Source organism: Quercus robur, chromosome 6, assembly GCF_932294415.1.
Source record: "Quercus robur chromosome 6, dhQueRobu3.1, whole genome shotgun sequence".
Lineage (NCBI taxonomy): Eukaryota > Viridiplantae > Streptophyta > Magnoliopsida > Fagales > Fagaceae > Quercus > Quercus robur.
Window position 1 is genome coordinate 7,290,709 of NC_065539.1, and position 23,066 is coordinate 7,313,774.

Sequence of the window (23,066 nt, forward strand, 5' to 3'; positions counted from 1 at the left end):
GGAGTTAGCCAAATCACATTTAAATATTGTTGTCTTTTGTGGATATTTTTTTATTTTCTTGTCGTGTGAATATATTTCTGCAAGCCCCAAATCTTAATAATTGATGTTAGAGCTTCTGATGTTGCACAACAAGCACTCTTAAAAAAATAAATAAATAAATAAATAAAGGAGAGAGATGGTGGGAGAAAGGGGTGTGAAAGATGTATGACAATGGTGACTCTTCAGATTCTTGGCCTTAATTTGCCTTATCCCTCTTTGAACCAACTTTCCCTCTTTATAAATAAATAAATAAATACTATATGCATATGCAGCAAAAAAAAAATACTACAAGTTTTCCTTTGTGTCATATGTTTTGGTGTTCATATATGAATTGTTTGACAACATTTGGTTTTTGGTTTTGTGATATAAAAATATTTGTAGTGGAATACATATTTGATTTTTATAGAGTGAAGTCACTGGAGGCATTGATTCATCGATCTCTTCTTGGAAATTTGTTGTGACATTAACACAAACATGAATCAGTCAATATGTCTTTGCATCTAGCGCTCACGTCTCTCTTTCTCTCAATCTCTTTGTCTCTCTTTCTCTCGTAGAGACATTAGCGTACTCTCAGGCTCACACTGGTCTTGAGTCTTAATGGCATTTAGGGATATGAGTACTGCGTACCTCGCATTCGCAATAATAAACGGATATGATGACATATCAAAAAGGGGTACCACCCACAACACTCACAGTACTCATGTAAATTGTATTTTGACTAATTCTACATACTTGGAAAAGAAAAAAAAAAGTAATTTATAATTTTATGGAGTTCTATTAATCTTTTACCCCCAAAAAAGAAATAATAAAAAGTTTCTTGGTTGTAATAATTAAAAAATGGATGGCATTATCTCTATAATCCATATACCACTACTGATTTGTTGTTTTAATGTTTATGAATATGAACTAGTGAGTAAGAAATGTTAATGATTTTGAATGTAAGCCAAACAATAGAAACATATTGACCATCTTATTTTCATGATTACAACTAAATACAATAAAATAAGTAAAAAAAAAAAAAAATTGACTGTTATATGCTTGGTTGTAAAGTAGAAAGTAAATCACATTATTAAATAATTAGTGGAAAAAAATTATTGTCAAAATTTAATTCTTTATATCCTGTTAAATATTTTGATGATTTTCTGTTAAACACTATTAAGATTTTTTTTTTTTTTTTTATGAGTTACTTAAAAAAAGAATAGATGGAGATATTTAAACCAATTACTCCCACTCTTCATGATTCTTATATTAGGAAAATTTATCATTGACCTTTTTTTCCCTTTCTTTTTTTAATGTAAGTAAGAGAGAGATTCAAATTTCAAACTTCTAAAATGAAAAGACATTGAGAGCATCTCCTAAATTTTTGTACTGTTTGGAGAATAAACAGTGACATTTAGTTTTTGTCTACCCACTTTTCTAATACACTTTCCAACAAACTCTCTATCTCATTCTCTATCTCATTTAAATATTATTTCTTCATTCATTCTTTATCATCATTTATTCTTCCTATATTTATTCCCAACAATTATATTTTTTAATGAAAAGTGTTATATTTACAACATTTTTCGCAATATTTTCACAAGAATTATAACAAAATCTTATATAGAAAGTTGTTACTAATTCTAATTTGAACTCACCACTAAAAATATATTTTTACTCACCGATATTAGCTAATAACAATATGTTATTTAAGATTTATTGTGAAAATATTGAAAAAAAATTGTGGTAGTATTTCCATTCTTTCATCCATATGTTTCCTTTTTTTTTTCTTTTTCTTTTTTTTCTCTTGTTTTTTCTACACCACACACGTATACCCATATATCTCATCCTCTACTTTTTTTTTTCTCTACTTTCTACTTCCAAAACCTCCATTTCTATTTCTTTCTCCAGCTCTCTCCTTTTCTACTCTTTTTCTTTTCTTTTTCTACCATTATCTTCAAACACACACAGACACACATGGAGAGAAAGGAGAAATCGCCCTTCCCCACCACACCGCCACCGCTGCTCCTCCTCCTCACTGCTGCTGCTCCACCACACACATACGTCTCTATTTTTTTTTCTTGATCTTTTATTGTTGTTCTAATTTTTTTTTTTTCTGTTCTTGATTTGTTGTTGTTGTAGTTTTGATTTTAGATTTGTTGTTTAAATTAAATCAGTTTTTTATGAGAGCAAGAATTGTTTTGTTAGAGCAAGAATTGTTCTGTGAGAAGAAACAAATCAAAGAAGAAAGAGAAAGAAGTGATAAAATATTAAGTGCTGGAATTTTTTAATGAAAACAAAAAAAAAAAACCAGTTGCTAATCTACAGTAGCCCATCAGACTTGATGGGCTACTGTTCATTAGCCAAAAAAATATCCAGGTATACCGAACCTGTTGGAGCATGAACAGTGCACAAATTCTCCAAATTTTAGCTAGCAAACCTGGATACTGAACCTGTTGGAGATGCTCTGATGTGAGCAAATGCTACTCATCTAATCTCCATAACTACTGATAATTTTTCATAAATATGTAGTAAAAGACATAATGGAGAATTTTGACATTGTTCTAATTCTAATTATGTATATATGTTTACTTAAAGAAGTCATATACAATTCTTTAGATTAGGGGTTTGCATGAGTTGGGTTGACGATTTTTTTTCCAATCCAACCACCATGATCAAGTTGAAAAAATCCAATATAACCCAACCCAACTCATTATAGGGGTCCAACCCGATCCAACCCACATAAATCAGGTTGGACAATTTTTTTTTTTTTTCCAATTGAGCATTAGAACAACAGATTTATAAGATTACCAACACAAATAATAAAAGATTTATAATCTTGTTTGTGTTGGTTCGATACATTAATCAAACTTGAACATAACACTAAATCACAAATAAACAATTTTATAAACTTGAGCATAGCATCAAACTAACACAAATTATTTTATTAGTCCATCAAACCATACAATAATTAAATAATAAAACCATATAATATATATTTTAAATAAACGTGGTCAGGTTAGATGGATTTATGAATCTGCTGACCTATACCCGATCTAACCCATAGCAATTTTTTTTTTTTGGGAACCCAACTCTACCCATCAACTCCTAAAAAATAACCCAACTTGCAGGATTGAGTTAGATTGGTTTGATTTTAGTGGATTGGTGGGTTGGCTGCACACCCCTACTTTAGATGTTGTAGGTCACGTTTTCAATTGAATTCAACATTGTTGTATACACTGATCCATGAAAAATAGTTTTTTTTTTTTTAAGTTATTAAATTAAGTCATTGATTAATTGGTGAATGCAATCAAATTACTAAATTTATCTTATGCATATGCATTTATAAATTTAAAAAAAAAAAATTGTACATAAGTTTAGTGTCTTACCTTCTCTTCATGGGCTTTTCCAATTTTGTTAACAGGTAGTTAGAAAGCCATTTGTGCCTCATACCATTCGGAAAAGTGCTGACAATTGGGCACACTTTATTCCAACTTACTGCGTGCATAGTTGGCCCCTTCCCATTTTCCAACCAAAAAAAAAAAAAAAAAAGTCCAAATTTATGTAAACCCTAACATTATTGAGTGTGTATCATGGGCCTGAAAGCCCATAAACCTGAAGTTAAAGTCCTAGCGTGGGTTATGAATTTTGGGCTCTTTTGTTTTTTCCGTTAAAACTTAAACCCTGAGTAAAAACCTAATTTTCGAGTACACTAGACCGAGCGTCCCTTCACCAAAACCGTTACTACGTCGCCAAAGGCAAAAACACCAAAGTGAACAACAATGGAGTCAGACTCCATGGACTTGAAAGTGAGGGAGCTCTTGAAGGAGGTCACCCTCAACTACTCGCCCACCTTAACCAAGCATGTTAATGACACCGTTTCGGCCATCAAAGACACCATCGATAAAATCCCCGATGAATTAAAGGTAATGTTCGCTCTCTACTCTTTTTCCAAAACCCTAGGGCCATAATTCTTTGTTTGGCAGCCAAGAAAAAAAAATTAAATAAATTTTCGATAAAAAGGTTTTATTAGTTAGTAATTGAGCTTGATGGACAGGTGACAACAGATGAAGCTCCTAGTTTTGTGAGAGACATTGGTGCAGACAAAGTTAAGTTCAAATTCAAGAAGCCAGCTTCTATTGAAATCGGTGGGAGTTACGCGATACAATGCATAGTGAAGCCTGATACAAATGTTGATCTTTTTATTCGGTTACCAAAGGTACTTGTATAGCTAATGTATAACTAATTTATCATTTATGCTACTTGTTTTCTACTTAAGTTTAGTGCATAGCATATATGGAAATGTTGCTGCTCCGTGTCACATGCTGATGAGCTATAGCCCAAATGCTACTTCTTTTTCTAATAAGAAATTAAGAATGAATGGATGGTGAGGTCATAGATTCAAAACTCATTGAGTGCCTGCGTAACTTACCAATGTGGAAGTGTATGATACAAACCCTGGTTTGTTGGTTGCTTCAAGGGAACCAAGACATCCTAATTAATAAATGGACTATGAGGCCAGACCTCCAAAGTGAAAACTCACTCAATAATGATATTTTCAGCTTACTATATAAATAGATGGCTTTGCAAAATAAGCTGACATTAAGTTCAAAAGGAACCTAATCTTTATCACTACAAGTAGATAAGGTTTATTCAAGACTAAGAAAATTATCTAATTACCCAACTCCTAATAACGAAATTAAAACTAAATAAAAACTAGGCGCGTAACAGTGTATATTGATTTTGTTTTTCAACTTCTTTTACACGTGATCAAATGAACTGGCTTTGTGTTATAATTATAGCATAGATAGTTGCATGCGTCAACTGTTGATGTAAGCCAACAAGCTATCTCATGCTACAAATGGATGTGCTTTGTGTTATTAGGACACTGCTTTTATTAAGTTAGATGTGTATACAACTGTCTTAATTAAGTTGGTTTTAGCACCAATTGTGTCCAACATGAGAGAATTAGTGCTTTTATTAGTTTATGTCCTGATTGGGTGGAATATGTGTAATACATAGTTGTAATGGCTACTCATGAAAGGTCAAAGTAGTACGTAAAGAAAGATGTCCGGTTAATCACATTGACTTATATATCTAGTGGTAATTACCTTGAGAAGAAATGGAAGTTTTCATAGAGCATCAAGTAATTAATTATATTTGAGTACATATTACATAGATTATGTTGATACCCAAAAAATCACAAGAAGCCCAACTTGGGGAACTAGACCATGGGCCTTATGTGAATACAAAGGACCCATTGTTCTATAAAGATACCCTTGTAAAAGAGGCTGAAGAACCATGAAGAATGGGGTAAAAGACTATCGACAAATAAAGAGAGAAAATGGCCTTGAATAAGGTGCAAATGACCCCAGAAAAATGGTCATTGAAAAGGGTCATTGGAAAGTCCAATACAAAATAGGGCAAGCCCAAAAGAGCCCATCAAGGAACCAGCCACTAGGATCAAGTTCATTGGTAAGGGAAGAATGAAGGAGACGCACTGTGCTCCAAAAGGTATTGAAATTTTGGAATTGAAAATTGACTAATCTATATGAAAAGATTTGAGGGACCTCGGTCAGAGGGAAAAGCAAAAGGAGAAAGATGCTTGGGGAGGCTTTCGAAGTTCACCTATCTCAAAAAAAACATTTATACTATTTTCAAGAAAAAGAGCCAATAAGAAAAGTCACTATTAGCCTAGGGAACCTTCGAAATGTCCCTTTCTCAGCCTTAAGAATGGACACTCTCCTGGTTGAACTCAAGTGAAATATGATACACCACTTTCTATGAGGAGAAAACAATTAAAATACTTTCAAATGCGGGTTCCCAGGAAAACAGAATAAGAATGGAAAAAGGAAAGAAGACCAAGAACTCCTTCAGAGTCATGGCAGAAGGCCATGGTTGATCCAGCGAACTAAAAGCTGCTCCATTTCAAGGAACTAAAGCATACCCACTATAAAAATATCATCAAGGCAAATTTAAGGGAGGAGGAGAGAAACACTGAGCACCTAAGATCTGCACAGTATCAAGAAAAATAAGCAAGAAACACCAGCCCAAGTTGAGGACCTTAGGAAGAAATATTGTGTGAATAGAAATTTCAACTTGTAGAAATACTTAGGGTCTCCACACTGATCTAAGGTTTCAAATCTCACAAGTCTTTTAGAGTCTCAAGGACCTACTTAAGTCCATGAAGTTTGGGATTTATAGGCTTGGTGGACTTTTTCCCTAGACTCTTTAAGAAAAAAAGAAGCATTGTAGAAAGGAAAATCTATTCTTATAGAACTTGTATTTATGAAAACCACATTGATCTGGGCTTCCAAGTCTCACAAGTCTTGTGGATCCTAAAAGGTCTATTGAAGCTTGTGGAACTTGGGATTTAAAAGTCTTGTAGTTCTAGGAACCAATATTTCGGGTTCCGTAGAAAATAATAAAGTTCTTCAAAGCATTCACTTTATTTTAAACTTTTCTTAGTTCCTTTATTTGTATATATGTGCTTTTGTGTCTTGGGTTCCACAAATTTGAAGGCCTTGTGGTTCTAGGAACCAATATTTTGGGTTTCACAAATATATATTAAAATCCATTAAACTATTCATTTTTCTCTCTAAATCTTTGTCGAGGGTTCTTTTTACGTTTCATATACCTTAGACACACGCCTTGATGTTATTAGACAATGCTTAGTCTAGGCTTTTTCTAAGAAGGAAGTTGGGTCTAGCGCTCCACGAAATGGGCTCCAAAGTACCATTCTACCGCTGTCAATTTGTGCGCAAACGTTGAGTCCAAGTCCAAGGGAAGACGCTGCAAAGTGGGCTTATCCTCTATTTCTGCTGCAAAATGAACTTTTCTCCAGTTTCTACCACATGACTGACTTTTCTGCTGTGCGGTAAAACTTTTTGCTGTGCAATAAAATCTTTTGTTGTGCAGTAAAACTTTCTGTTGTACAGTAAAACTTTCTATTGTGCAGTAAAGCTTTCTACTATGCAGTAAAACCTTCTGCTATGCAGTAAAGTTTTCTGCTATGTAGTAAAGCTTTCTGCTATGCAGTAACACCTTCTGCTGTGCAATAAAACTTTCTGCTGTGCAGTAACACCTTTTGCTATGCAGTAACACCTTTTGTTATGCAGTAAAACTTTCTGCACTTTTCTACAATGTGAATGACTACTCTTCATTTTTTTACTGCAGAAATACTTTCTACTTTCTGCACACAAAGTCGGCCCAAGCATTTCGACAGCCTAAGGCGAAATCTTCAAATGGGGCCTTTATGTTATCACTTAAATAATATTTAACTAGTATTTTATATAATAATTTTTTTTAAATCCATTCTTTTACTTTTTAATATGATTTTTTTTAAAAAAAATACTAAAGTTATAACAAATTTTACTACAAATTGGTGTTGTAATGAATGTGATTAATGACATGAGGCTTACAAAAATACTAGAAATATTATAAAATTTACAACATGAGAATTACAAAGATATATCACTAATCACAAATATTCATTCAAAAATGCATTCAATAGTTTATATTGAAATCTACCTATCATATTCATTGTCACATCAAATTATAAAAGTTATGGAGACCACCACGCACCCTTGGTGCAATGATCACTTCACAAGTATAAGTTCTTGTGGGGTGTGGTGGGCAATGGTTGAGATTTAAGTCTCTAGAAGAGAGTTTCACACATATATACACTTAGATTAGGTTTTGGTAGAATTTTTATTTTGTATAAAAATAATTAAATAAATAAAAGTTATGTAGTAAAATTTATAGTATTTTTAACATTTTCCTATTTGAATTACTTGTGATTAGTAACACATCTATTTGTAAAACCTATTTATTTAAATTTGTCTTATCTTTATCTCTAGCATTATTTAATTCTTTGAGCCTTTTTAATAGTGAAAAAAATGTAAACTAAAATGTTTTAATATCTCCCAAAAATATTTTTATATAAAAAAAATTTGCCCCCAAATTTGGGGCCTTCTCAAGTGAGGGGGCCCTAGGCAATGGCCTAATTGGCCAAAGCCTAGGGCTGGCCCTGCTTGCACATAAACAAATCTAAAACCCAAAGAAAATACCCATCAAACAAATGTTAGTTTAAATGGGGTTAGCATATTCTCAAATATATATACATACATATATGTGTATATATATTTATACATATTCGTATATACATATATAAAGTATATGGCAGAACATAAGCTACAATGTATACATGTGCGTATGGCAGAATAATGATTAGTTCGTGTCAAGAGTGAAACACGTAATAACAAAGAAATAGGAAGGCTTCAGCAGAAAAGGTTTGGCTAGTATAATAGCTAATATGGTCAATATAATAAAAATGTGCTACATCAGAATAACTAGTACAACAAGTAAATATACAACAGCAGGACAACTGATGCAGCAAACGTGATCAAAATGTGCTACAGCAAAATGACTAAATATAACAGATATAAGTTCTAACGAGTGAAATCAAATATATTTGCAATCAAAATCAAGTATTGAATCTTCCCATAGGATAAGTAAACCAAGAAAGAACCCAAATTCCAACTTGAACAACCTTGTCATAGGCTTTTGCTATCAAAGTTGTGCATTTTGGAGAATATGCCTAAATGTCTACTAGCTATTACTTTTGGGGACTTCAAAGAGTGAGTTTGCTAAGAGGGAGGGAAAAGATGGTCTATTGATACATGCCCCTATTCTTGCTGTGTTTTCTCTCTTCGTTTTACCACTTTCTTTCTTTCTTTCTCTCCATTCTTTTTACTCTTAGTTGCTTATTACTCTCTTATCGTGGGTTGTTTTTCTCCCTTGGGTATTTTCCCTTTTGAATCCCCCTCTCCCTAGGTGCCTCTCTCTTTAAGTACCTCCCTTAGATTCTTACTGCTCTCTTACCATGGGTTCCTCCCCTTAGATGCTTCCCCTTAAGTGCTTCTCCGCCCTTTCATCCATGGCTACCTTTTCTTTTTATAGTGAGCCAATTCAATGAGATTTCTCCCTTTTACCCCTAAGGATTCACCAACTGTTTTTGGCTTGTTATGGGCATTCCTTCAGGACTGCCCACCAACCCATTGGTTGTCCAGCCACTACCTCTTCTCAAAATACATTTGCTACACCACTACTCATTTTGTGACAAAATTCCTTTTTGTTTGTTCTTGTTGTATATCTCTACCTCTGGGTTCAAATGGATAAGGATTGGGCTACCTCACTACCCAACTTTATGGCATGCATCAGATATTCCCAACCATCTACTACTTTTGGGTAAGATACCATCCCAACAGGGTATATTTCCAAAAGAAGTTACGGCTGGAAACCAAATATAGACCTCTTTTCCCCCCACCACCAAACCACATCCTTTGAATCCCCTTGACCGTGGGCTCACCTCCCTTGTATTGGCTGGATACAGGTTGGTGGTGCTCCTGCCCTTTTGTGCTTGCTCCACTATCTTCTGCTTTTATCTTCTTTTATTCCCACGTCAGATCTGTCATAGCAGATTAGCTTTGTTTCGTTTTGCTATGTGTCTTTGTCTTATTTCTTCATGTGTTTCTTGCTGTGTTTGTCATTTCCTTTGGTTTGGTTTTTCTTTCCTTCACGCAATTCTTGTTGCTGACACTTCCTGTTGTTCCTTGTTTATTTTCATCGTGCTTCTTCATATTAGTTTTCACGCCTATCTTTTTATACAAAAGGATTTGGGCCTTTGTGGACCAAATAATGTTGACTGGATCAAAAAGGTCTTGGGCCTAATTTGTCTTTATCTGCTGAAGCCATTTAGCTGGAGAACTATATTCTGCAGCAAAGTTGTATTCTGCTGCAGATTTGTATCTTGCTGCAAATCACTTTCCCTTGCATTTCTTTCTTTGGACCGCTCTTATTCTTTGGTCTTCTTGGTGGGCCTTAGGGCCTTGTTTTTTATTGGACTTTCCTACATATGGACTTTTGGGTATGGATTCAAAAAATGGGCATCATCACTCTTTTAGTTCCTTCATGTACATATATGTATTTTTCCCTCTTGGATTTTTGGACTGGTGTTTGCGCACAGGTTGGTTCTGAGAAACGGATTTATCTTCCACGGTGGAACCAAACCCAGCTCACCCATAACTCTATTATGGCCTTGCAGAGCTCAAGCCTTAAAACTAGAGCATGGGCCTGACTAATGACAAAAAATCGGCCTTCAACGGATTATAAGATGGATCCAAGCTATCTTAAGTTCTTAACTCAGTGATGAAGCATCTGTTGGGGTGGGAAGGGATCATCTGGCTTTCAATATTTACTGTTGGGTAATGGGTACTATATTACCAGATAGTAGTTACAGAATCTGCTTTTCCAATACTCTTGGGTATACACGATATACATTGTTAAGTATATGTGTCAATATAAGCATATTACTACTTCCTTATAATGTTTCTTTTCTGGCAGGAGTGCTTTCATGAGAAAGATTATTTGAATTATCGGTACCATGCGAAAAGGTGCCTATACCTTTCCATAATCAAAAAGTACTTGAAATTCTCCTCAGTTAAGGTTGAATGGTCCACCCCACAGAACGAGGCCCGAAAACCTGTATTGCTTGTCTATCCAGGTTTGTTTTTCTGATGTTATAAGTGTAACCTTTAACTATTATTTTTCCTCTTGCATTTTCTTAAACTGAGTTATTGGATTATTATTTTACTGCCACACTAATCTTGCAAATTTGGACTGACAAAAAAATTGTGGGTTTATTTTGGGTAGCTTTGTATACACACCATGACTCCATGAGTACAAGATTTTTCCCCTCTATTTTTTTTTTCCTATTAATCCAAATAAGCAAATATTATTTGTATTGCAGCTACGGATCTTGTTAGACTTCCTGGGTTTTTTGTAAGGATAATTCCTAAAGCAAACTCCCTGTTTACCACAAAAAAAGTTGAAACTGAAACAGAACAATATACGTGCTTTGACTCATGGTGATGTGTTTTCTTCACTTTTAGTATGTTATTGTTGTGGTGTTTTCACCTAAACTGTTAACTAGTTTTGTGTTTTTATTAAAGAGGGTATCCCACAGGCTACACCGAAGTACAATAGTAGTATTTTGGAAGACATGTTCTTAGAAGATACTTCAGAACTTATTAAGAAGACTTTTCTTGGATGGAAGGAGTTAGGAGAGGCTTCAATTTTACTGAAGGTATAATTCCAAAATATCAGACATTTTAACAATTAATGTAGTAGCTTTGTATTGGGACATGGAAATATGAGTGTGTTTTGCTGATGTAGGTTTGGGCTTAGCAGAGAAGCTCGATTTATGTTCATGATTGCCTGAATGGATTTCTAATCTCTGTTATATTGTCATACCTTGCAAGTCAAAACAAGATTGCCAATTCTATGAGGGCAATGCAGATATTTCATGTTACATTGAACTTCATTGGTATATTTGGTTTTTCTTTAAGCCCTTATTGTTCAAAAGTTTTTCCTTTTTTGACTCTAATATTTATTCTTCATTGTTGTTGTCATATGTGTGGTGAAATTCATTCACATATTGAACTTGAAGCTATGAAATGAATAGTATATTTTAATTGTAGAATTTATATATGAGATGAAGTAACTTATTGGTATGTGGTTCAATAGACTAAACTGTAATTTGAGTTAAGACAAGTGGTGCTTATTAGTGGTAAATATGATGGTAATACCAGTCTGGTTGTTCAAGCAAGTGATTTTAGGTGTGCAAAATGTTAAACTGTACTTGAAAGAGAAAGCAGCTTGTTTGTTTTGTCAATCAGGGAAAAAGAATGAATTGGGTGCTTGTTGCTGTATTGGATTATTTTGCAACTTGTTTTGATTTTGTGTTATCTTTTGTGATATTCTTTATGAATTGTCTCAAGTTAACTTTTTTTCTCAGTTTCAGTTACCAGCTAGATTTAATTTGATTTAGGCTTCACAGTTTGAACACTTAGACCCCATTAATCCTTTTACAGGACAGAAAAGGGGGAAAAGAATAAAAGAAATCAAAAGGCCAGTATCTAGAGTTATTGCAGAAGATTAACTAGCCTTTAAAGTGTTTATTAGTGTTGTACTTGGGCCACTATCTTTTTAATGAAATAAGGAAAACCAATTTCTTTCATCTAAGGAGTTGTACACAGTCAGCATGGGAGAACAATGCAGAATAAATGGTTTGGAAGTACATATTTAAATATTAAGTAGTGTAATTTGGAATCATTAGGATTGGATTGACTTTGTGCGTCTGTGGAAGGAAGTTCTCATGGTTGGTATTCTTGTTTCTAATATTTGGCTCTTTGGGATGTAACTTGTTTTCATTTAGTACACATTCACAACAATAATGTCTACTAATTGATTTGTAGACACTGCAAAAATATAGAACAATGGACTCTACTTCAAATGGGAAGGCCAGAAGGGTATTCCACAGGAGGTCTGCCGCTTACTGATCGTATGTGATATAATTTCTACTTTTCTTATTGTTCTTGTTTTGTGCTCTTGTATTGCAAGTATAAATCATCTCTTGTTTCTGTTTTTGTACATTTTCAAAAATTGATTGTTGAAGATTTTAAAAAACATAAAAACTAAGAGGCAACTAGAAGCAAGGGTGAATTATGAATTATCATATGAGTGCCACTATGAGCCAAATTATATTCTGGTATATTTCTGCATTGAAACATGAGAGAAATAGGCCTTTGATGGAGTCTTTTGATGTGTCTGATCACTTGAAACAATTAAAGATTTTCTTTTTTCTATGTGTATTTTTTGTTGTGTTTTTTTCTTCATTATTAGTGTCATGGAAAATGCAATATTGCTCATCTTATTTATTGTTTATATATTTGTAAATATGTACTTTGGTGTTGCAGGAAAGGGTTTCATATAAAGAAGTTTTCCAGTTGTTATTTGTGATCCATCAGCACCCTTCAATATGTCATTTCGTATATCAAGGATTGGTTTCGTTGAGGTACTATTTGCCAGGACATTGTGGTCCATATGTATTAAATCAAAACTTTGAATATCTTGTTTAAGTTTTATTTTAACCCACATTAAACTTTTTTGATGAAAAATATGTATATATACACACATTTTTTAACATTTCAACTCCAAGATGAGGCTGCTTTGACACTTAAGTGCATAGAGAAATGCAGAGATGGTGGATTTGAGGAGATTTTTATGACCAAGGTTGACTCTGCTGCTAAATATGACTATTGCATAAGGTAAAACTGTTTAACTAATATCTGTAACTTTTGTCATTTATTGCTTAACAGAAGACTTGTTTAAAGATGGAATGGTGAAGTGATGAATTATACTTTCTTAATGTTCCTGCTTGCAATTGAATAGTTACTTAAATGTTATTCTTGAAAGTTGAAAGATGTTTGATATTTCCTAATATCAAGTTACCAACCAAGAAAGGTGCATAATTTTGGTTTTGCATATGCTTTACGCTTTCCTACTTTAGAAAAATATAATTACATGGCATTTATTATGTGGTGATTGAACATAGGTTAGGACACAAAACAACAATATTAGAGAATCAGTTTTGTCTCATGCCAGGGCGATCTACCATGGAAACTATTTTTTTACTTAGACGTCTAATGAAAAATATAGAGAAGCCTCTAAAGATCTACATGTGGTTTTTATTGACCGAGAAAATCAAATCAGGAGTATTGCGCAATTTCAAAATTCCTATTAAGTTAAAAGGGGAAGTTTTATAAGAATGTTATAAGATTAGCTATACTCTTTGGTACTAATTGATGGGCTGTTATAAATGAGTGTAGCTGGAATGAGGATGTTGCGATAGATAACTGAAAATACAAGAGAAGATAGGCTTCAAAATGAGGAAATATGCTTAAAAATAGGTATGATTCCTATTAATGAAAAGAAGAGAAGAGTCACTTGAGATTGCTTGGTCATATGCATAGGCGAGCAATTAATGCACCAGTGAGAGACTAGATTCAAGTCAATGGAAAAAAAGAAGGTAGAAGAAGAACTAAAATACCATTAATAGTAGTGAAAAAAGCTAGGATGCACAGACACGGATACAGATACAAGTACGGGTACGAGTATGGGTACGATACGGCGACACGAGCAATTTTTTAAAAATTATTATAGCATGATACAGCATATTGGACACTGTTACAATATAGGTATGACACGAATGTGGCACCTCAAATGAAGTGTCCGTGCATCGTAGGAAAAAAAGGCATGTCAATATAGGAGTTAACAAAGAGTATGACTTTCTTTGAGAATTTAAATTGAGCTTATTAAGCCTGCCCTACAGTCATTGTCTTGATATTGGAGTAAAAAAATTAACCCAACAGAAAGCTAGAAGATCAGATGACCCTCATCCTGAGAAATGATTGCCCAACATTTGAAATTTAAGTGAATGTCAATGTTTTGTTAAGGTGATGGTCAAATAGGGTGCTGCCTTCGCATTTATTAGTTTAGTTGGGTTTTTTTTTCCCGACAGGGTTATGGAGTCAACTCTAGTGTAGATTTTCAAAATTTCAAATTATAGTTTATTTCTCCTCAAAATTTAGTGAAGTCAAGAAAATGTTTCTTTGATCTTCCACTTGTTTCTTTCTTCAATAAATTTTTTTATTAATGCCTTAAGTTTTTGAAAATTTAGGCAGGTTGGTAGTGAATTTGGATAATGTTGGGGCATTTATATTGTAGTAGATTACTTCCCCCCTCCCCAAATAAAAAAATAGTATAGTATGATTATGACTTCTCAATCTGCACGCATTTTCCATACATGTGATTGTGGACTAGTAGTACTAGAAAGTCTCTGGTTTACATGTCTACAACTTTATGTTTTACACAATCTATTCTTGTTAATAGTCATTGCATTCATTGGATTTTTGTTTTGATTTATTGCTTGGAATTGTTTAAGCTACATTATATACTTTTGCTTATTCAGATTGGACTTAAAGGGGAAAAGTGAGGTTCATGCATCGGGATTTTGCTTGGATGATGAATGTTGGAGACTATACGAGCAGAAGGTACACAGTCTTCTGAATCAGGGGTTGAATAATAGAGCAAAGTTGATTCTTGTTACCTGGAGAAACACATTGTCAGAATGCAGTATAGAGAATGTATGGAATCAAATTTTAACTTCAACTTCCCATTCCATAGTTTGCTTTTGTTTTGGATTGACATATTCTAATCAGTTTATCACTCCAGGGCTTTTTCAATATTAGATAGGGAGCCATTGCTTGTTGGAGTTTCAGTGAGCTCTTTGGAGAATGCTTTCAAGGTTGTTGATATTGGCCCAAATGCTGAAAATAAGGAGGTATTTTGGGTTTTCTCTTTTAGATTGGGGAGCGGGGGGGGGGGGGGGGGGTTTGGGGGGGTTTATGATTTCATGGCAGTTCTGATGTTAATTTGTTGGTATTACTCATGATTTGCACTAGGCTCTCAAATTCTGAAAGTTTTGGGAGGAGAAGGCTGAGCTTAGGAGATTTAAAGATGGTACAATTGCAGAAAGCACAGGTGAGGTATTCCTTCATGCTTCTTTTGGCTGCTGGTAATCAAGTTTAGTTGATTCTGGAGGTTTTGCATGCCTTTTACCCTTTTGGCTAAGATCAAGTGTCAAGATGATAAACTTGATGGTTTTTTTTTTTTCCCATTTTTCACAGTATGGGAAAGTGAGCACTGAAATAGACATCTCATTTTGAATATATTTAAGAAGAAATCTGCAAATAATAAAAAACTCACAGACCAAATGCGTGAAGGATAAATGATTCAGATCAAGTCTTGTGTTTGACACAATTTACTTAAAGCAGATTTCGCCCCTCACACAATCATTGTGGTGGTTTTAGACTCACGGATGTCTGCCTTCCAGGATAAAATGATCTACAGCATGAAAACGAAACACACAAGGTCGTGCTTTGCGAACTACTCAATGTCTCTTTCTCTCTCTTTGACACAAAATGAATGCTCAAAATATTCTCACCATGAGAGTTTTTTCAAAAAAAAGTAGTTTTTATGAATGAGGGACTATGAATTATTATACGTTACTGAACAGGCACTCTGTTTCAATAATAACTGTTGTGTACAAACTAATTGACTCAAAAAATTAAAATAATAAAATATTATTATTTGGACAAGTAGGCTCAGTTCACACATGCCAAAAGCCCAACCCAATATCCAACTCATGAGCATATAAATTCATATATTATCTCTTTTCTTTTCTATGTGGGACTCAAGATTTTTACCACTTTTAGTAACATCTTCAAGTGACCATAGAAAACATCAATTTCTTATTCACTCCATGCTATTTTTTCAACAATATATTTCAACACAATATTCCTGGCTACAGCTTATGACAAGGCATCTAAGGCTTGGACCAGATTCTCTCCAAACGTATCGGTTGGTAGTTCCTTTAAATTCAATTCGGTTGTGCTTATTTGACAATATTGTTACCTTTCCAATGGATATTCCTTTTCCATTAAAACATTTCTTGTGAGTTGTATTGTGAGAGTATCTTGGTAGATTTCCTGCAAACATTGACTTGGCCAAGAGGAAATTCTTTGGTATCATCTAGATTTTGCTCAGTGGAAACACTCTCAACATCTATTTGCCTGCATCCAGTTCTTGTTTTTATATGTGCAAATAGTGTTAGATTTAGTATGGATTGTGTCATATTCTTTATTGACACATGGAAACTGTTTGACTCAAAAGGAACTTAAAAGGTTGGTGGCTTATGCTAGAAGCAGTGCAAACTTGTTGAACAAACTCATCTTGCAGGACCAGATTGATTCCTATAAATGGGAGGTGAGTCTGAAACATTTTTCAGGTTTTAGAGGGTTATGGTTTTTTAATTTCTATGTAAATGAGTTGTTACAGCATCATTTTTTTTTCTTGCAGTGCCTTCTCTGAACTCCTTTGAACAACTATGATGCTGTCATTCTTCTCCGCAGGGACAAATTACCATACCCCCGACGTCTTCTCTTTCCTTTTGAACTAAACCAAGGTAAACTTCTGCAGCCTTTTTTACTAGCATTGCTGAACTTTTTAGTAAAGTAAGTTCCATAACATGCACATCCTGGACAGGGAAGCACGTGGCTCGGGGGAATGCTAGCAAGGTTTACCAACCCTTCATGTCGCCTGGAGACTTTAAGGGTAGCTTAGAGGAACTGAAAAATAAGCTATTGGTGAACTTTGATCCACTGAAGTGCTTTGTTGGAGATTTAGGGGCAAGCATTTTCACTGGTTCGATGTTAATCTTGAAATCATTGCTCTCATTATTTACAAATTCTTGTTGACACATGCAGAAAGAGTTTTCCAATATGTTCAAGGTGTGGTATGATTCTCTGGAAGGAGATGCTATTGGCATAACGTGGGACAGATTTTCTTCCAGGGCATGGTTGAATATCTTTCCTTAAGTTCTAATGAGAAACATGATGTGATGCAATGTTTATAGTGTACTGATCTTATCAACTTGAATCCTCTGCCCTGAATTTATATATTATTCCAGAAACGGGTTCGAGAGGAAGTGGTAGAGGAAGGAGAAGATCCAGTTGATGTATTAAAATCTGTTGGTCAATTCGGTGAAGGATTTGTGAGGAGTATTTATTCCCTGAAGTCTCCAAGGCTTATGAATTAACCCTGTACTCAAATGTGTAATAGTAAAGAAATCACAAATAGCAAGTTGTAAGTTTTTTGTTTTTATTTTTTAATAAATAAATAATTATTTATTTATTTATAGGGAAATAGTATTCCCCATTTTCCAATTGGCAAAATAGTTTTGAGGAGCATTGTGTTGTGATTTTTGTTTCTTGTTTATAGTTTTTGGTTGGTTAAAGAACTAAGAAATAAAGGAAGGGAAAAAAGAAAAAGGGGGGGGGGGGGGGGGGGGGTTGTGTGTGGAGGTGTACAAGGTTACCTGTATGTTTGCTTTATAAAAGAAATAATTTGATATCTTCTTAGCAATAATGCATGGAGATATCTTGCAGTATGCGTTACTATGGGGCTGTGATCAAATACCTGCACTAGGATGTGATCAGAACTATGTAGTTTCGCTACAAAAAGAAGAGAGTTCATAACATTTTCGTAACACTTTCATAATAAATTTTAAGTGGTAAGTTGTTATTGGTTCTAATTTGAACTCATTACTGAATTTTTTTTTTATTTGCCAACAAATAACAACCAATAACAACTTGTCATTTAAGATTTGTTGCGAAAATATTGTACACATGGTATTTCTCAAAAAAAGAAAAGTTAAATTATAAACTACACTCTTTATATATATATATATATATATATATAATCAATTCATTCCTTTATATATTTTCCATTTTATTCCTTTAATTTTCATTGGTTTTCAATATCAGCCCTCTGTCGAGTTTATTCGCTTCTATGCCATCTAAATTGTTAAGTCTATTAAAATGATGTCATTTTGAAAAGTGAAAGATGCTAAAATTAAAAAACCTAAAGAATTGAATTGAAAATAGATCAAATTCATTATATGAATTAGCGGGGTAAAAAATGGTTCAGAAATTAAGTCTAGAGTGTTAACTTAAGTAAATCGTACTCATGTGGTTTAATTAATGTCCATGTGGACCAATTCTCCACATCAGGAGCTAAGAGAGGTGGGTATCATTTTGTAAGAGTTGGTTTGTTGTGTGGCGAGCAAGATGCATACTCAATTATACTTTTATAATTTGGGTGCTGTCTCTTTTAGCATAAAGTATTATTTGGATAATGTTTTCTCTATATTTAGATGCTTAGAGTTTACTGACACTGACAGTGATTATGCAGGAGATCAAGATGATAGAAGGAGCACTTCGGGCTATGTTTTTATGTTGGGCACAGGGGCTGTATAGTGGTCTTCTAAGAAGCAACCAATTGTCTCCTTGTCAACTACAGAAGCTGAATTTATTGCTGCAACAGCTTGTGCTTGTCAAGCTATCTGGTTGAGAAGAATTCTTGAAGAGCTACAGTTCAAGCAAATTGAAGCTACTACAGTTTTTTGTGACAACAACTCAGCAATAAAACTCTCTAAGAATCCTGTGCTACACGGAAGAAGCAAACATATTGATGTGAAATACTATTTTTTAAGAGATCTCAACAATGATGGAACAATCAAATTGGTTTATTGTCGAAGTGAAGACCAGGTTTCAGATATACAGACCAAGCCTCTCAAGTTGGCTACATTTGTGAAGTTGCATGGTCTACTTGGAGTATGTTTACATGCTACTGCAAAGGAAGACTTTGTAGAGAGTTGAATTTTTTTTTTTTAACTGATTTTTGCAGATTTCAGTTTAAGGGAGGGTGTTAAGATTTAAATATTTTATTTTATAATATTTATTGGAAGTGTCTTTAGATATTTGGTAGTTTGACAGAGTCTTTAGATATTTGGTTATTGATCTCAGCCAGATTTCATGGCTGAGAAAGTGTCTCACGTTGCTATCCTAGTCTGTAGGAGTTGTGGATAGTGCTTTCCTATTTTATAGAAGTTGTGGTTAGTGTTAGGTAAAGTGTTCTAATGTAAAGCCTATTTATAGGCTCTTTGCTTTTTCAATAATATATCAGAGTTTTCATTCCAACACATCTCTTTCTGTCTTTCTGTTTTTTCTTAACCCTGTATCAATTTTAAAGGTTTTGGGTACACACTTATGTTATGTGAGAAGATGAATACATAGTGAATGTTCTCGTAGTGAAGAGAAGACAATGGGTTAACATTTGTGTGTGTGTTTTTATCCTTGCCAATAATGGTGATGGGTGGCCAAACTTCGTGGTTGGTAAGGTTAGATTGTGTTTTTAATGGATGACTTGATTTGGTAGTTTTGATGGGTTGATTAGAGATGTTCGTAATAAATCAATTTGGAGTAGGTTATTTTTTAGAAGTGGAAGGTGTTTTCAGAGGTGGATTGGGTGTAGATGTACCATCGGTATTTTATTGGCCAGTGGTGTTTCGACCATGTTGGTTAATTAGGGTTATTGGCTAAGGGTAAAACTTAGGTACAGTACTTTAGGTGCAGTACCTCAGGTTCCCTTCTTAAAACGCTGACACGTGTCTCATTAACATTTTCATTAAACGGCGTTAAAGACCAACTATCTCCAGTTAGAAAATTCATCTGAAGCACGAACCAATTTGCACAGGACCCAACATAAAACCATTGAATTATTGAAACCCAAACATAGACAGTAGACCCGTTAAATTATTGAAAGAAAATTTAGCATAGAAAAGATAGATCAAAGAGAGAGATTACAAGATCTAAGAGGGTTAGAGAGAGGGAATGAAGTGGAGATAAATCAAGATGAGAGAATGAAAGAGTAGCTGATCCACCATGGTTAGCTCCCTCAAGCTTCTCTCTTAGCCCAGACCCAAAACAGAACAAATCGGTGAATAATAAAAAGGAGGAGAAAAAAACATGAAAATAGTAAGATTAAACTAAGACCCATAATGCATTATTGAAAAAAGTTGAAAACTTTGATGGCTGGAGAGTACAAACTGAAGCTTCACGGTGGATTTCTTCATAGGGTATGGGACAGGGAAGGTTAAAGAAATCAACTTTCTCTTCCTTTGTGGGCTTTGGATCCTCCTTGTGCATGTGGGCTTTGGATCTTCCTTTCTTTGAATCTAGTGCTGCCATTGCTCAGTTGTGGTGATTTGGTTTGCAGAGAGAAGAGCTTGAGAAGCCGTCCATGGTGGGCTGAAAGACCTTTGGCATTCTGCGTTTCTTTGATTTCAGGGGAATAGAGTTTTTTTTTTTTTTTTTTTTTTTTTTTGGGTGATTAACGCCGTTAGCTGTGGTTATTAAATAGACACGTGTCAGAATTTTAAGAAAGGAACCTAAGTTACTGCACCTAAGAAACTGTACCTAAGTTTTGCCCATTGGCTAATGTGGTTGTTGATCAACAATGAGGATTTTCAAGAAGTGACAATATTGAGCTATAAAATTAGAGAATATTGTGAAAAAAATTGTCGAGAATATGATATGTGGTAATTTCTTAAGATTTTGGTGTTTTAAAGATGATTTAAATTAAATGGAGAATTTCATGATGGTAGAGAAATGGGATAAGAAAAATGAGAACTTTAGGAAATTGTTACTTGTCATATTGTTATTTTTTTTTAAAATCATATTATAAGCTAATAGTTAATTAATAAGCTATCATTGGTGGAAGAGTTATTAAAATTTAAGGAGTCAAGAGCATTATGACTTAATTGACATCTTTCAGTGTTTCCAATGAAGATATCTAAATTCAAATCCCCATTTCCCAAATTATTGAACTATCCAAAAAAAAAAAAAGAAGAAAAAAGAAAGTGTTCCTCAACCATTGGTTAAATTAGTAATTTGGTTTTCCAATTATTGGGCAATGATTAGTTTTATCTCTCAACTATTAATTGTATCAATGTAGTTCAAAATCAATTCACTTACACAATTATAACATTACTAATTGAAATTAACTCATTTTCAACATCTTATACAATTATAACATTACTAGTTGAAATTAACTTGATTTTCAATAGTTTATGAATTTCATAAAGCCTTTTAATGTGTATTTAGTAGTGTCACATTTGTCAATTTTGTTAAAATTTAAATGAAGTAAAGACCTAAAAATGAAATTGATTTAATTAAAAAAAAAATTAGAAGAATTTAATTTCAAAAGTTGAATGTCCAAAACACAAATATATTTTTTTAATTTTTTTTTATAGAAAGAACACAAATAAATATTGTAGGGACACAATTTTTAACGACCCAAGGTTGACGTTGGGCTCGTGTGTAAAGGGCCCGAACAATATGATTTGTAGAGAGTGGGTTTGGAAAGGCCTGCCTTTGGGCGCTGGGTTTCGGTCTGGTCCCGGTTTCATGAGCGATCATACAAAGATGGGTTTTGACTGTATAGCTGAGCCTTGCATCAATGTAGTTTGAAAGGTTTGACTCCTCGGAATTAGTCCGAGGAGTATTACATTCTCACCATTCCTCCTTTTGCTTCCTCCTTTCTCCGGGGGCCTTCCTTCCCCTCCCTTTTTCTCCTCATTTTTTCCCTTTTTATACTAGTATTCGATTTCCCTTCTTCATCTACGTGTCAGTTTCTTCTTGTTTGGGGCAGTTACTCGTCCTATCAATCTTCACGTCAGAGTGGTTAGGAAAAGCTGGATAGCATGGTATGGGGTATGGGCTTGTCAGGTGCTGGGCTCCACGTTATGGTGTTGGCAGCTTTCTAGCTTGTACTGCTCTTGTACTGAATTTGTCCTTTTCTTCAGGCGTTTTGTAAGGCGTCGAGCGTGAGGTTGTCCTCAGCTGTATTATTGGGCCATCAAGGGGTTCTCCTCATACCTCCTCGGCAGTATGGCTCCTCGGCTTGGGCTTTGGGCCATTAATGTGAAGTGGGCCGTGATTCCAAATTTCAGGCCCCACAAATATATATATATATATATTTTAATGAGAAGAAACAGAAATAACATTTAACAAACAACACATTAAACTTTATCCCATAGTTTTGGTCCAAAAATTTATTTCCAAAGTGCATAGTCTAAGTTTGGGCCAAAATGATCACTAGTTTTTTGTTCCTTAATCTTTATATTTAATTAGAGTAGTGCTATAGACACAAATTATTTTATAACATTTTTACAAATTGTTGATGTGGCCAGCTTCTTATTGGTTTTCATCTAGACCCACAATTATCACCACTTTTTTATTTACCAATAACCCATGGTTTTAAAAATCGATACGGTGAAAAAAAACAAAAAATGGACTGGATACTGGTTTTCTGGTTAGACCGAGGTCTGACCAATGGTCGAACCAATGACATCATAAATAATTTAATTAAAAATTATAAAAATAAATAAATAAATAATTTTATAACTGGTCATTTTAACTAAAAAATAAAATAATAGTAAAACATTAAACTTTAGCTTACCACAACTCAACCAAAACAAAAACAAAAAAACATATACAAGCACCCACAACTCACAAGCCCACTATAAAATATTTTAATTATTTTTTAACCTTTCAAATAATAAAAAGTAAGTGCACCAATGGATAGCAATATCATTGCCCACTTGATTTTTTTTCCCTCCACACATACTACTAAGTGCACCAATAGGTAGTAATATTATTACCCACTTGATACTACCTCCATCC

The 23,066-nt window shown here is 34.1% G+C and overlaps 1 pseudogene; it reads left to right on the forward strand.

Annotated features, from left to right (window-relative positions):
• The first annotated feature begins 3,792 nt into the window (after positions 1 to 3,792).
• On the forward strand, positions 3,793 to 19,307 carry LOC126732525 (uncharacterized; annotated as a pseudogene).
• The last annotated feature ends 3,759 nt before the right edge of the window (positions 19,308 to 23,066 follow it).